The sequence below is a fragment of the Rhynchophorus ferrugineus genome, unplaced genomic scaffold, assembly GCF_030347505.1.
Source record: "Rhynchophorus ferrugineus isolate W39M unplaced genomic scaffold, kcgeb_rfMv2 rfM4, whole genome shotgun sequence".
In the NCBI taxonomy this organism is placed as follows: Eukaryota; Metazoa; Arthropoda; class Insecta; order Coleoptera; family Curculionidae; genus Rhynchophorus; species Rhynchophorus ferrugineus.
The window spans coordinates 51355466-51370532 of NW_027472583.1; positions in this window are offsets into that span (position 1 = coordinate 51355466).

A 15067-nucleotide genomic window follows, 5' to 3' on the forward strand; every position below is an offset into this window, starting at 1 on the left:
TGTGGAACTCCAGCTGAAATAGTTGTAAATGCCGAGAACGCCATTTCGTGCTATACTCTAAATTCTCTTCAGAGAAGATATGACTCCAGCAATTGACAATAATTACGCCGTAAACAATTCGCTCACCTTACAGATTAATCCCAAATGTCAAACCCGATCAAATGCTTGTGAGACATCCAGGAATATTACTCTGCGCACTTGATCGATTGTTGAATGGTGATTTCGAAAACAAAACTAGAAATCTGGTATTATTACAAAATTTTTAACAAGTTCTAGTCTGATCACTAATTCTATTAAAAGTAGATTTGTCTGCAGCATTTCTGATTATGTGCCATACTCTTCTAGCTTTTCGCCTTTCTTTTATCATTTCTCTAATTTCGAGGGGGTAAATTATTTCATATTCTGATTTCTCTCTTGCTTTTGGGGTAGCATCTTTTGCAGCTGAACGAATTTGTTCAATTATATTTTTGGTTTTTTGCTCAAGATCATCTATACCTCATATATATCTTTTTTATTAGTAATTTTGACTTACAATGAATATGGTAACGTATGACATCATCTTGATACTTGAAATAAATTATTCAAAAATATTGAAACAAAATAATTTTTTTCACGAAGTGTTAGATTAATCGTAAAATATAAACACGCACGAGAGAATGCCCTTTAACACTTGCATGATGACCTTGTATAATAAGTTAATTTTGATTGCATTTTTTGAAGTTAAATTTCGGGTTGCGTACATGCTACACTGGGAAGAAATGGGTTAAGAAAGTCATCATGCCTTTCCCGAGTTATCTAGTTCAGAATCAGTTAATAAAAAAATATCCACTACATTATATCATATGTTACCAAATTCATTGTACGTCAAAATGAATTCACCATCCAGTAGTTTCATACCTTCATAAATAATATGATTGCATTTTACTTTGAGAGAGCGGTATCATAGTTTATCGATTTTACATCTGCGGAACATATAGAATAATGTCTGTTGTTCTCGTTTTCCTTTAGCTACTACTCCCCTCCCTGCCCGCCTGTCAATTTGTATTCAGCCTACGCCGCCTTTTTATTTCTTCTTGTTTTTTCCCTTTCTTTCGTCCGATATCCCGCCACATATATATCGTTCTTATTGCTCAATTATTATTTCTGGCGGGTATGGTTTTTATTACTTTTAAATACTACCCTATTTCGGTTGTTTCTCTTTCTTTTCGCCCCCCATCTACCAGCGACAACTTGATTTACGTCCCGCCTGGCTTATATCCCAGCTGCAAACTGTTTTTCGTCGAATTGTGTCTTGAATATTCTAAACACGCCAAATAGGAAACAATTATTTTAACGAGATCTATATCTTGTTTGGATGTCACATGTGTGTTTTCAGGAAGAAACGATATTGCTGTACTTAGCGCTAAATTTGCGCGTTTATTTTTGTTTCGGTATTTCCATGTTTTAATTGTATTTATTCTATATCATGGTCATAGATACTTCGAAATCATTTAAATTGATTTTATATAATTTTTCATAATACTTTCCATCTTACAACCCATAAAGAATTTGGAGATACGTCTGGTTGAAATTAAATTTAAATTATTTCATATATAATCAAAAAACACGTTTTCCAACACGAGTGGTGTAGGTGTATTATAGTATATCCGAAGTATCAGTGTACTCACGTCATCTCAATTTATGACGTCGACTCATCGCAATGTTTTATACATATTAATTTTGAGTTTGCTTAGGTTTGATACATTAAAATTTAAACGAAATAATGAAACGAAAATGTTATAAAATATTATTTATTTTAATATTGTGAACATTAATATCATTTAACATCTAATACATATATTGTCGAAGGGCTTAAACCACAGTTAATTAAATAGCTATAATAGTTTGTAGGTTGGATTTAGTTTATTTTATTTACATTTAACTTTTTTCTAAACCACCTATTAATTAGATCTTTTTCATTTTAAACCTTTTTATGTTTAATTCTTGTTTCCTCCATTTTTCTTCTCAATTTATTCCGATATCACTGTATTTCTCTTTACTTTGTTCTGTTACTACCTGTGTACATTTTTTTGATAGGATTAGATTTAATCTCTGCATTCTTCATAATGAATTTGCCATATCTGTAAAACAGTTAGTATTCATTCTGTCCCTGTAGAGTTTAACCAAATGCTCGTATATATTCTAAACAATTACATACAGATCTATGCACATAAATCTTTGATAAATTGTCAATTTCTTCTTGTGTGGATTTGATTGAGTTCATGCAAACCGTAGGGTGTTCTTGTAGACAATCCTTTCCACATATGCAAACAGTTCTGCCTTGTATATTTTTCTCGACCTACACATCTATTGTAAGTTTTTTTTTGCAACATCCCATAAGAATGGGATTTTCAATATGCAGTGGTACAAAGGAAGACGTTACCCTCTATGACCATGTTGTTCAGACATCTCTACTACTGTATATATTTATTAATCCTTTTACTAAAAAATAAATTACATAAAACACAATTAAACATTTTATTTACATTTACCAAGTAATAATTTGAAAAACTTCAGTATTTACTACCTACTACTTTATCATTTTGTATCTTCAATACTTAATTTGTGTTTTAGAAGCCATTCCTTAACTACAGGGACCATTTACTTATTGGGATATATTTGTTGGCATCTAGAATCCAGCATTTAAAACAGTATATCTGCAATAGATTATTGAAAATTATTTTGATTTACCAAACCTAATCAATTGTTATTCTAACTTTTACCTTTTTTCATCAACTTTTGTTGCCTTTATGCTCTCTTTATTAGTGTCTTACCTAGGATGGTCTAATGTTTATTTGCGCAATACTTATGTCAGTACACAAATTGAAACAATAAATCTCCCTTAATGCTATTATAAACTTTTAAAATTGTATTATTTTAAAAGCAATGTCTGCAAGTAGCATTGGACCTCTTCATGAATTTTCTTTATACTATTTAATTCCTATTTTTTCTAAGAGAGTTTGAAGTAATGGGTTATATCCCTCAAAGAGCTGCATATCCTCAAGTTTTCTATGGATACTTTCCATACTAACATTTTTCTCTGAAATAATTTTATTAAGTAATATATGTATTAAAAAAACTATTCACCATTTTTATACAATTCATAATTTTAATCTTGATAAATCTTGAATTTACATCATTTTCATCAATTACATTTTTTTTGAGAGGTTTTAGTTGGAGTGTCCATAGTAATGTTCAGTGCAGCTGCAATACAATACAAAAATTCCAATAAACCATCTAACATATTTTACTGGTAAGAGCGGGCCCCCATCAGCTCGTTCTTGTTCTTGTGTTTTTTACTTGAATAAAATGAGAACTGAAATAGTGTCTGATTTTAAAACGAATTTACAAATTGCAATAGGCAACACATTCATACGATACATACGATTCGTCGCTTTCTTGTTTGTTTATATATGATCTTACAATTGTATACTCTTTATATATACCCTTACTTGTTTCAAATATGTTATGTATTATTAACATTGTTTGATGTTTCGATTTTTAGTGTAAATGCATTAATTTTATAATTATAATTTCATAATTAATTATAAATTATAGTACTATACCGGCATCTTTAATTATTTATGTAAAGACGTTATGTTGACGCCGACCCTAAAATAGTCCCAGAGGAAGAGAGAAGAGTGTGGTTAATTAATAAATATAAATAATATTTTTTTAATTTAATTTTCATACTTAATCAAATTAAATAAAATGAACTAATACATATACATATTACTATGTCCTTAATTTATATGAATTAATAAGTTCGCAAGGGTCTTCAATCAAAACATAAACTTTGATAAAGCAAATTAATTTTGCTGCAAGTTCAAACAGCAACAGCATCTATTCGCTCGATATTAAAATCGCATCAACGTAAGTGCGTGTAACCTTAATGAAACTGATTCTCCATAAATCCAGAATATAATAGTTACCCATTCAATTATGACGGGTTATTAAAAGATTATGGCTCGTAATTTCTCGAGGAGGAACTTCGGCGATGATGCTCGGCTTCGCCTCTGCACGTATGCAAATCTGAGGATCATTGCGTCAACTATAAACGTCTGCTTTTCATAAGAGAGCCTCGGTCGGGATGTAAATAATAGCTAAAAGTAGTCATAAACTCCTGCTGGTTGAATATGTTAAGGTCGTACAATATGATTAGCCTTTTAAAATGCTATTTCGGGAAACTTTACAGTCCTTACAGCTACTAGTACAAGTAAATCCGCATATGTTGCATCCTTATTCAACCTTCAAGAAGGGAGATTAAGTTTAAAATAAATATGACAAAAGCTACAAATTTTATTTCGTGTCTCCAGTGGGAACAGATATAGGTACATTTTAGGTTTAGAAGTTAATTTATAATGTTACTGAGAATTTTACACGAAATAACAGGCAAATCTAGTTTATGATGACATAATCCCTCGTGAACAATAATCAATGAATACTTTGTATGTAGTGCAATAATAGATTTACATTAAACTTATTGCCAAGATTTTAAATGTAATAAAATTAAAAAAGCAATTATAGCACTATAGCAGAAACAACTATAGCATATCCAAAATAACAGTGAACTACGTCATCATGATATCGAATATATTGCTTATCGCTGTTTGTAAATTTGTTTTATAATCAGATAATATTCTTCCTTCTCATTTTGGTTTAGTTAAGAAGAGATACAAAGCTATCTGATTCCCCCGATGATATAACCGAATCGAGCTATAAAATTTTTCAAAACTCTAGTGATAACAACTCAACATTTCAGAGATCTTTTCGCGCTTTGCTTGTTTTAATAAATTTAAAGTCGGTGCTTAATATTCATGACTTTTTTTATAACATCTTTATTAGATACCCTTAGTACAATCTTAATTTACAATTAATTTATTACTACTTTTCCTATGTATTTGGATTTATTAACAAGCAAGCCGAGTGCGAGAAAATACATCAGTATGTATTCCTCAATTATAAAATTATCATTATTTATTAATTATTAACTCATAGCTACAGTTTACACTAAATGCATACACTTTATATACGTTCGTATGGTTTGGTTCACTTCAATCTCCTGACATTGAGTATTGCTTCCACGTTAGTATGCTTTGGTAATATTCCTTCGTGTTTCAAGGCGAAATCTTGGATAACTTCGCAAATCCACTTAATTTCCGGGTCATCGTGCAGTTCTTCGTTGGTTACATAGCGACAGCCATTGGTAATCAATCGAAAAACCTTGTTTTGACACCGTTGTATAATTAGTTGATTTGAATTTTTAGTGCAATCCCATATTTGCACCCCGTAGGTGCAAATTGGCTTTATAATTTTATTATAGATCAACCTCTTTGATTTTAGATCAAGTTCAGAGAGTTTTATTTTGGTAGTAATGTGTTTTGCTTTTTGTCTAACATGATGTGTCCTATTTAATTTACCGTCAAGATAGATTCCAAGGATTTAGCTGATTCTGCTTGAGGAATCAGGCATCTATTGAGTGATATAATTATATTATTTCGCCTCAATACAAAATTAACGTGGACAGATTTGGAGCTATTAAATTGAATTTTCCAATCTTTCGTCCATTTGTAGATTTTGTTGACTGCCACTTACACTTTCTCTATTGCCCTAGGCTGAGATATATCTTGTTCCATAATAATTGTGTCATCAGCATAGGTTCCAAGTAGTGTTTCTTTTGTTGTGGGAAAGTCAGCAGTGTAGAGCAGATACAGCAGAGGTCCTAAGACGCTACCTTGTGAAACTCTAGCCGAAATTGTTTTAAATGTCGAGAAGGCCATTTCGTGTGATACTTTAAATTTTCTTCCGAAAAGGTATGACTCCAGCAATTGACAATAGTTACGCGTTAACCATTCAAATCAAATGCTAGTGAGACATCCAGGAATATTACTCTGTGCACCTGATCGATTGTTGAATGGTGATTTCGAAAACCAAACTGAAAATCTGGTATTATTACAAAATTTTTAACAAGTTTAAATATTAGTTTCTCAAATAGCTTTGATATTGCAGGTAGCAGCGAAATAGGCCTGTAAGATTCGACGTGTTCTGCAGGTTTGTCAGGTTTTGTGAGCATAATTATTTGTGCAACCTTAAAGCATTCCGGGACATGCTTCAGCCTTAAACGGGCATTAAATATATATGTCAACATGATGATTGCTTTTCGTGGCAGTTCTTTCAATAATACAGGTGAAATGTCATCTATACCAGGTGTCTTTTTAGGATTGAGGTTATCAATTTCATTAGCAGCTTCCAGTGGAGAAATTGAGATGGATCTACATCGGGTTGATATACAGGAGCTGTATCAATGATAGATTCTATATCATTAGGTCGAAATATGTTAGCTAAGTATTGTGCGAACAATTAAGCTTTTTCATTGTCCCGTCGAACTCAGGAATAAAACTAAGGAAAATTGTATTTCATTCTGTATATCTAGGCGAGACATGGATATTTCAAAATGGAAATTAGATTACTCTTGGCAAGATGCTAAAAAAGTGTAAAAATAGCAAACGTTGATGAAAACAATTAAAAGTAAGAAAAATATTTGCTTAGGTTTTGTTAGTAATAATATTTTTTAATAATTCATTGCCGAGATATTGTTCTTTATGTTGGAAACTGCAATGGCTTTGTTATTACAGCAGAATTAGTGTTTCCATTCAAGAGCGATTACCATGGAGTAATAAACCTTAACAGCTTTTTGGCTTGAAAGTCAGCTGTTAAAGAACTTGGAGAAACCATCACTTATTATTATGGACAATGCATCACAGCATAGCACACTGGTGGAAACAACACGTTAACGAAGACTTGAGGCTTAATTAATTAATTTTACAATGCCTTGTATACTTAAGTTAAGTTGTGAAGATACCATGTTAAATATAGCTTTGGAAAGAGTTTCGTGTAAATATGACAAAACAACGTTAATCCACAAAATATTGTGACTGCAGTTAAATCCTTCAATAATATATGCATCATATGTAAATTAATGTTAAAATAAGTTATATTTGGTAACATTATTTTATTTATATTAGAATTTTGTTACAGGTCAAAGTCAAAATAAAATAAAACACAAAACTGATACGGCGCAACATTGCGACGTCTTTACATCATAACTTTAGATGACCTGAGGTCACTGTTTGATTGGTTAGACTATATATGCATTAAGCATTAAGACTCTAAAGACTAAGCTTCTAAAGCTTTTTATCAATACGGTTTTATAAGACACAAAGTCGGCAACAATAATACTATATGTAACTTCCTCCCTAGCTCTATTTCAAAAACAGATCGAAAATTTCTGTATTAAGCATATATGTCTGTATTACTTACATTGTTGTTTTGTATTGTTTATTTGTCGAAAATGAACCTATTTTTCATTTGATTTTCAAATGGAACCATGTCGGGTTGAATATACTACATGAATATTTTATTGTAGTTAATCAACACTTAAATGATTCCAAATTGTATTCCTCTTTAAGTGGATAACTTATTTAAGGAAATCAATTTGGGCTACGCATTCAAATCAATGTTGAGATTATAGATAATATATCCTTTAGCCAGTATGTTTAAAAAAGAATAAACTAAATTCATTTTTTGTATATATTGAACATTGACATTCTTTAGATGGAATAATATATTTCGAAATAATAAATATCTATAATGCAAAACATTTCTCTAGATGTACTTTTCAAGTTGTCTCTTTATTACTCAACAACTATATCCTCATAACAATCCCAACCCTTTAAAAATGCGTGTATAAATTGACAGCTGTCAGATCATTAGTTTGTGAATTATAGCAGTTTGTGTGAAGCAACTTTGGTTATTGTGAAAAAATTTATATTAAGGAATATCGCGAGTCGACAAAATATTGCTTCTTGAAGGGAAAAAATACAGTTGAAACAAAATTGCAAACATTGCTTCAGGAAAATCAACGATCAAGGTTTGGTATGCTAAGTTTAGACGCGGTCAAATGAGCACCGAAGACGGTGAACGCAGTGGACACCCAAAAGAGGTTGTTACCGACGGAAACATTTAAAAAATCCACAAAATGATTTTGAATGACGGTAAATTGAAATTGAATGAAATTTCAGGCACTCTGAAGATATCAACTGAACGCGTACATTCACGTATATCATTCACGAATATTTGGCTATGAGGAAGCTCTGTGCCAAGTGGGGCCGCGCGAGCTCACTTGAACAGTGTTTGAAGATGATCAAGCGTAATAAACCCGAGTTTTTGCGTCACTTTACACCGAAATCCAAGCGACAGTCACCCTAGTGGACTGCATACGATGAACCCGCTCCAAAGCGTGGGAAAACGCAACAGTCGGCTGGCAAGGTTATGGCGTGTGTATTTTGGAATGCGCATGGAATAATTTTCATTAACTACCTTGAAAAAGGAAGAACCATCAACAGTGACTATTACATAGCATTATTGGAACGTGTGAAAGACGAAATCGCCCAAAAACGGCCGCATTTGAAGGAAAAGAAAGTGACTTCTTCAAGACAATGCAGTGTGTCACAAGTCAGTGCAAACAATGGCTAAAATCCATGAATTAGGCTTCGAATTGCTTCCTCATCCATCGTATTTTCCAGATCTGACTCCCAGGTACCCTGTTCTCAGATCTCAAAAGAATGCTCGCTGGTAAAAAATTTTCATCGAATGAAGAGGTGATCGCCGAAACTTATTATTTTCTAGGACAAATTTTTAAACGACAAATGGTACTACAAAAATGGTATCCAAAAGTTGGAGGGTCACTATAATCAGTGTATCACCCTTGAAGGGTATTATGTTGAATAAAAAACATTAGTTTTGCCAAAATATGTGTTTTATTGTGGTAGTGCGGAGACTTTTCAATCGACCTATTATGCCGTAGGCACTTCTATATGTAAAAATAGCATATAAAGATAACGAGGCGGGAGTAATTTACATTTTCCTTTTCACACAGCCTCTTACATAAAATAGAGCCCATTTCTCCAGAAATATCGCTCATAATCTTCTAACGACCGCGCTTAATTGAATTGAAAGATTTCAGAGCTATTACCGGCCTCTTTAAATGGAATTAGTATTGTGGAACAGTTTCATTTATTTTAATAGTCTCTCATCATTAAACTCAATTAATGAGCGCGAATGAAACGTTATTTTACGTGTGGAATCCGACGGATCGTTTTGCGCTAAAATACAAATTAAAATCCTCATGTTTGCTTTTTATTGGTTGTAACATTCACGACTAACAGAAATATATCTGGTTATTTGTAAATTGTTTATAACATATTATAGTTAATTAATTCAGTAAAAAAGTTCTTAACGTTAATTACTTCCTCATTTAAATGGGTGTATAATTTAAAACATGCCTCAAGATTATTAAGAATTAAATATACTAAAAATTAATTCTAAATATTTACTCAGGATCAACATTCCGAAGGATGCTCTATAACAGAGCAATAACCTAAAAATAATAATAATGGTTTCTCATTATGTACTTAGGATTAATTATTTTTTCCTTCTCTTGTCATGTAATTTAAGCCTTTTTTATTATAAGCTCCATCTAGGTATTAAGAGCAATCTTTCAATTTGGATTAAGGAGTAATTTGTTTTTACTGGTTTTATGATAAAAAAAGGTGTAACTACACTATATAAGCTTTAAAGGATTTTGTTTCTTTAATCACATGAATGGCCTGTTCTTTTTTGTAAAAACTAAGGTGTTCAATGAGTTCACGGTGAGAAAATAAAACGGATTTATATAGGGTGTTCATTGAAAAATCATCAGCATCCTCATCTAATAATCACCTATGTTCGTGATTAGATATATTGAAGAGGTTCATAACCCAGTGCACAGATATGATTCGAATTCCAACAACAAAAGAAACACTACTTGGAACCTTTGCTGACGACACAACTATTATGGAAAACGATATATCTCTGCAAGGGAATAGAAAAAGTACAAGTGACAGTTAACAAAATCTACAAATGGACGAAAGATTGGAAAATTCAACTTAGTAGCTCCTAATCTGTCCACGTTAATTTTGTATTGCGGCGAAATAAAAAAAACTTAATTATATCACACAATGGATGCCCGATACCTAAGCAGAATCAGCTAAATACCTAGAAATCCATCTTGACGGTAGATTAAATTGAAAACATCACGTTAGACAAAAAGCAAAACACATCAGAACCAAAATAAAACAACTATACTGGTTAGTCGGAAGATACTCTCCAACTTGATCTAAAATCGAAGAGGTTGATTTATAAGACAATTATAAAGCCAATTTGGTATTATGGGGTGCAAATATGGGGTTGCACTAAAAATTCAAATCAACTAGTCATACAACGCTGTGAAAACAAGCTTCTTCGATTGATTACCAATGCCTATCACTACGTAACCAACGAAGAACTGCATGATGACCTGGAAATCAAATGGATTTGCGAAGTTATCCAAGAATTCGCCTTGAAACACGAAAGAAGATTACTAAATCATACTAACGTGGAAGCAATACAGCCACTGGACAGCGCGCAGGATGTCAGGGGATTGAAGTATAGTCAGGTGATACAAATTTATATAAAGTGTATATCTTTAGTAAACTATAGCTATAAGTTATTATAATTTTATAATTGATACATTTTCTCGCACTCGTCTTGCTTGTGAATTAATCTAAGTACAATTAAAAAGTAGTAATAAATTAATTGTAATTTAAGATTGTACTAAGCGTATCTAATAAAGATGTTTTTAAAAAATATATTCGAATGACTAGCCTTTATTTTAAAGAATTGTAAGCAGGTGATGAGTTCAGAAACATTCATCATCTATAGGGCCAAAAATACGAGACTGTTCTAGAAACTATATTTAATTGGGTAATTTTAAATTTGAATAGAAACTATATCATGATTCTGAATCAAAAGAAGGGGCTAAGAGAATGAGAAAAGCAGTGCTTTTAGATTTTATAATATTTAGAGATTAAGTTATTGGTGCATTAGTATTTATAAAACGATAGCAAAATAAGTAAAGTGAATTCTCGATCTACAAAGTGTTGGGTACCCAGAATCGTTTTACTTCGACTAAGTTTTCAGCTGTCTTTAAAAATGGAAGATAATGTTACAAAGTGACTGGATGGACTGGATTAACCATCAAAGAAATTTATAATCGTTATAGCATGTTTTGTTGTTGTAAGTTGAGGTACGTTTATTCATATTAATAATCGTAAAAAATATCAAATATTTATTTTTTAATTTTAGAAATTAATCCCTTTCCGAAAGATGCTACACAAATGGCCATATACTTTTATTCTTGGATCAATTATTTGATAGTTAAAACTCCACTAAAATAATAGCTCCTGAAAGCAAACCTTTGAAGAGAGGAATAACCAAAGTTCAATACACTAACAATTTTGGCGTAAAGCGATTCGGGAATTAAATAGTGCTTACATTTTATTGTCCAAGTAAAAACAACTTTGTTAAAGTGAATTGAAAATTTAATAATCATCTTGAGGGGGTTCACTCCATTAAAGAAAAGAAAAAGTGTAACTATCCGAATAAGTATATCGGCTTAAGGCTACTTAATCAAGATAATTTAGAATATTTTTTGGGCCTACTAGAGTTCATGGATTGAAGAATATACATCATTCGGCTAATATGACAAATCATTTTAAAGTGCTCCTAAGTTAATTTTTTTTCATCTCATTTGCCTTTGGAAAATTGTGAAGAGGATTAATTCCATAATAACGTGGCTATATATATGTTAAAATAAATTATATTTGATAACATTTTTGTTCAATTTTTTTATTTAAATTAGAATTTTGTTGTATGTCAAATCCAAACTGAACTAAAACACATAGTTGATGCGGCAACATTGCAACGTTTTGACGTCACAAATGTATATGGTAAAATATATAGGTACCATATAGCTTTGAATAGACTATATATACAAGGGTCACTATTTATATTTCCGGAATAGGAAAAAAACAAATAGTTAAGTCGCGAATATATTTTTATTGTTTTTCGAAGTATTCGCCACGATGATCGATACAATTTTGCATACGCTTAAAACAATTTTCAAAGCTTGTATTCCATTCCGACTGAGGTATCTTCAAAACATTATTTTTGAACGCTTCAATAGTTTCTTCGGGTGATAAAAATCGTTGACCCCGCAGTTTATTTTTCACGGATAGGAACAAAAAGAAGTCATTGGATGCCAAATCAGGACTGTACGGTGGATGACCCATTAATTCAATGTTTTGAATACTCAAATAGTATCTTGTTTGAGAGCTCGCATTGTAATGATGAAGAACAATCTGGCATCTCTTGTTTGTTTTCCTTATTTCACCGAAGACTTCTGGCAAACAAATGGTTATGTACCAATTTACTGTTCTACGATCCTCTAGGGGCACTGTGGCAATATGACTAATATTTTCGAAGACACAGGCCGCCATTTTCTATAAAGTGCTTCGTGGGCAAACAACTTTTGTTGGATTTGATTGATCTTGGAACACCCATACAGTCGACTGCTGTTTACTTTCGGGCTCATACGAATATATCAATGATTCGTCACCTGACACGATTTTATAAATGTTTTTCGAAGCACCGCGATTGAATTTCTTAGGCATTAATTTACACCAATCGACAGGAGCCTTTTTTGAGCGATTGTCAAATTGTGTGGGATCCAACGCGTGTAAAATCATATATATGTTTGTGAAACTAATGCTTAGGGAAGCCTCAGTCTCACAATAGGTGACATGACGATCTTACTTAATCATTTCGCACACAGCATCGATGTTTTCTGGCACAACAGGCGACTTTGGACGACCTTCGCGAAACTCGTCGGAGAGCGAACTACGACCACGATTGAATTCACTAAACCGGTGGTTTTTGATGGAGGTTCATTCCAAAAGTCAAATTAAAGTCATCGAAAATCGTAAAAAAACATCGCACGAAAATGTTCACGATTCAGTGACAATTTTTATGCCAAAAAAAAATTAATATTTTTATTATAATCCGCGCAATTATTCTATATTTTCTCACTATATATTCTGGTTTTGGCCAGAATAGCAGACTAAGCATCAATACATTTTTACGTATAAAGAGGGTTTTATTCCACTATCGTTAACTTAAATTTACTTCTTAAGATTAACATATTTATTGAACATTACTTCTCAAAAACCAACGAAGATAAAAATATTGATAACCTGCAATAATAAGGAGTCATTTACCTCTAAAAACTCAACAGTTTGAGGACAATTTTAAATTTTGGAAGGAATCATTGTTAACTGAGATATCTGATAAAATAAATTATCTAAGGTACTTTTATCTCTCGTATCTTGCCTCGGGTGATGATGGAACAATCCACACTCGGAGGTTTTTATAAAGGCGGGGAATTTAAGAGTAAATCGGCGTTTTCCCATTTCGTTAATGCTTTTTCAAGGAGCACCGTCTATTCCTCCCGAAACGCGACGGAATCCACCAACGACGCAAATCCAGGAAACGGCTCCGCCATAATCCCTTAATCCGCGTTTATCCGGACCGGTTTTTTCCCTTGTTTCATCCCTTCGAACGCGCCAACTTAACGGCTTCCAGGGAGAGAGAGAGAGGGCGCCCAGATCGCTCGGGCTGTCGTTGAGATCGTATCGGTTTTAAAACGTCCAATTTCACCGTTCGAGGGAAAAATTCCCGACCATCCGACCAGATTTCCCCGTCGATAATAACGTAAGCAGTTTTCCCGGCCCGCTTTCCCATTCATTTTACCGACTGACAGACGGATGATGTAATGATATCTTGATTTGGAGGGACGCAGTTTCCTCCGACAATGGACGTGGTTTTAAATTAAAATCGACCTGTACATTATCAGATTGCATTTCCTTCGACGACGAAACCACCACCCCCTTCCCCGAGGTGTGGGGGTATTGTAGGTTTAAAGCTTTCAATAGCTTAACGGTTTTACTTTAATGAAATTTTCGCAGAAATGGGTTCATTATTTCGGTTTTTATTGGCTGGGCTTTGAAGTGTGTTACGACTGTTAAACATTTTTTGCTCATTACTAAAAATAAGGCACACTTTTTTTAATTTAATAAAATTATCGTAATATTAGATTCCCTTATGTATTTTGATCAGCGATATATATTTGTCAAAATTCGACATATCAATATAAACAACTGTTGAATGCGATAGTTTTATTATTTTTCTACGCCAAATAAGACGTTTTCTTTTACTATTATTGAATTAGTTAGTATATATAGACTCTAATTATGGAACGCGCAAAACTATATTTTCGACATTCCTTACTTTTGTTATTTAATATGAAGAAATCTGCTACCTATACCAATACCCATGTCATGTCCAGTCAAAATCGGTTTTGATTTCAGTGATTTAATAATGGCGATTTTGGTGTCAATGACAAAGAATGAACAAAATGTTCGAAGAAAATGTATTGCAAAACTAATTTAATGAAAATCCAGTTGATAAATCAATCGTCTTTAGGCGTTTACATGCAATGCGAATGAACCAAAGTAAGGGAAAATTATTGAGCATTGGCTGAATATGTTATTTCGAATTATTTAAATATGGCTGCTTAATTACATTCCAGAGTTTTCATTAGTTTATTGTGACTAGTCATCAACAGTCGATACTCTACAATATTAGTAAGAGCAGACAGTAAATCTGGATATCGACCTTCAGCACGTCAAAGTATTCATAGAAATATTAAATTATATCTGTCACAAATACAATATAAAGAGCGAATAGTAGACGCAAAATAATCATCTTTGATGGTAATTCATGACAACGCATTGCAACAGTTGTGCATTAACACAGCTGTAGACGACAGTAAAAGGAGAAAAGTTAATGTAAGCTATACAGTCTCCAATGCCTTGTATACTGCAAATTTGCTTAATATATATGCATTATTAAAAATATATCGCATCATTGAATAAACCTCTGTCTGATACTTAGAGAATCACATTTCTGAGAAACTTCAGATTTCTGACCAAAGTGTGTAAACTAGCGAAAAAACCAAGCATATACAATTATTAATCATTCCAGACATTACAGA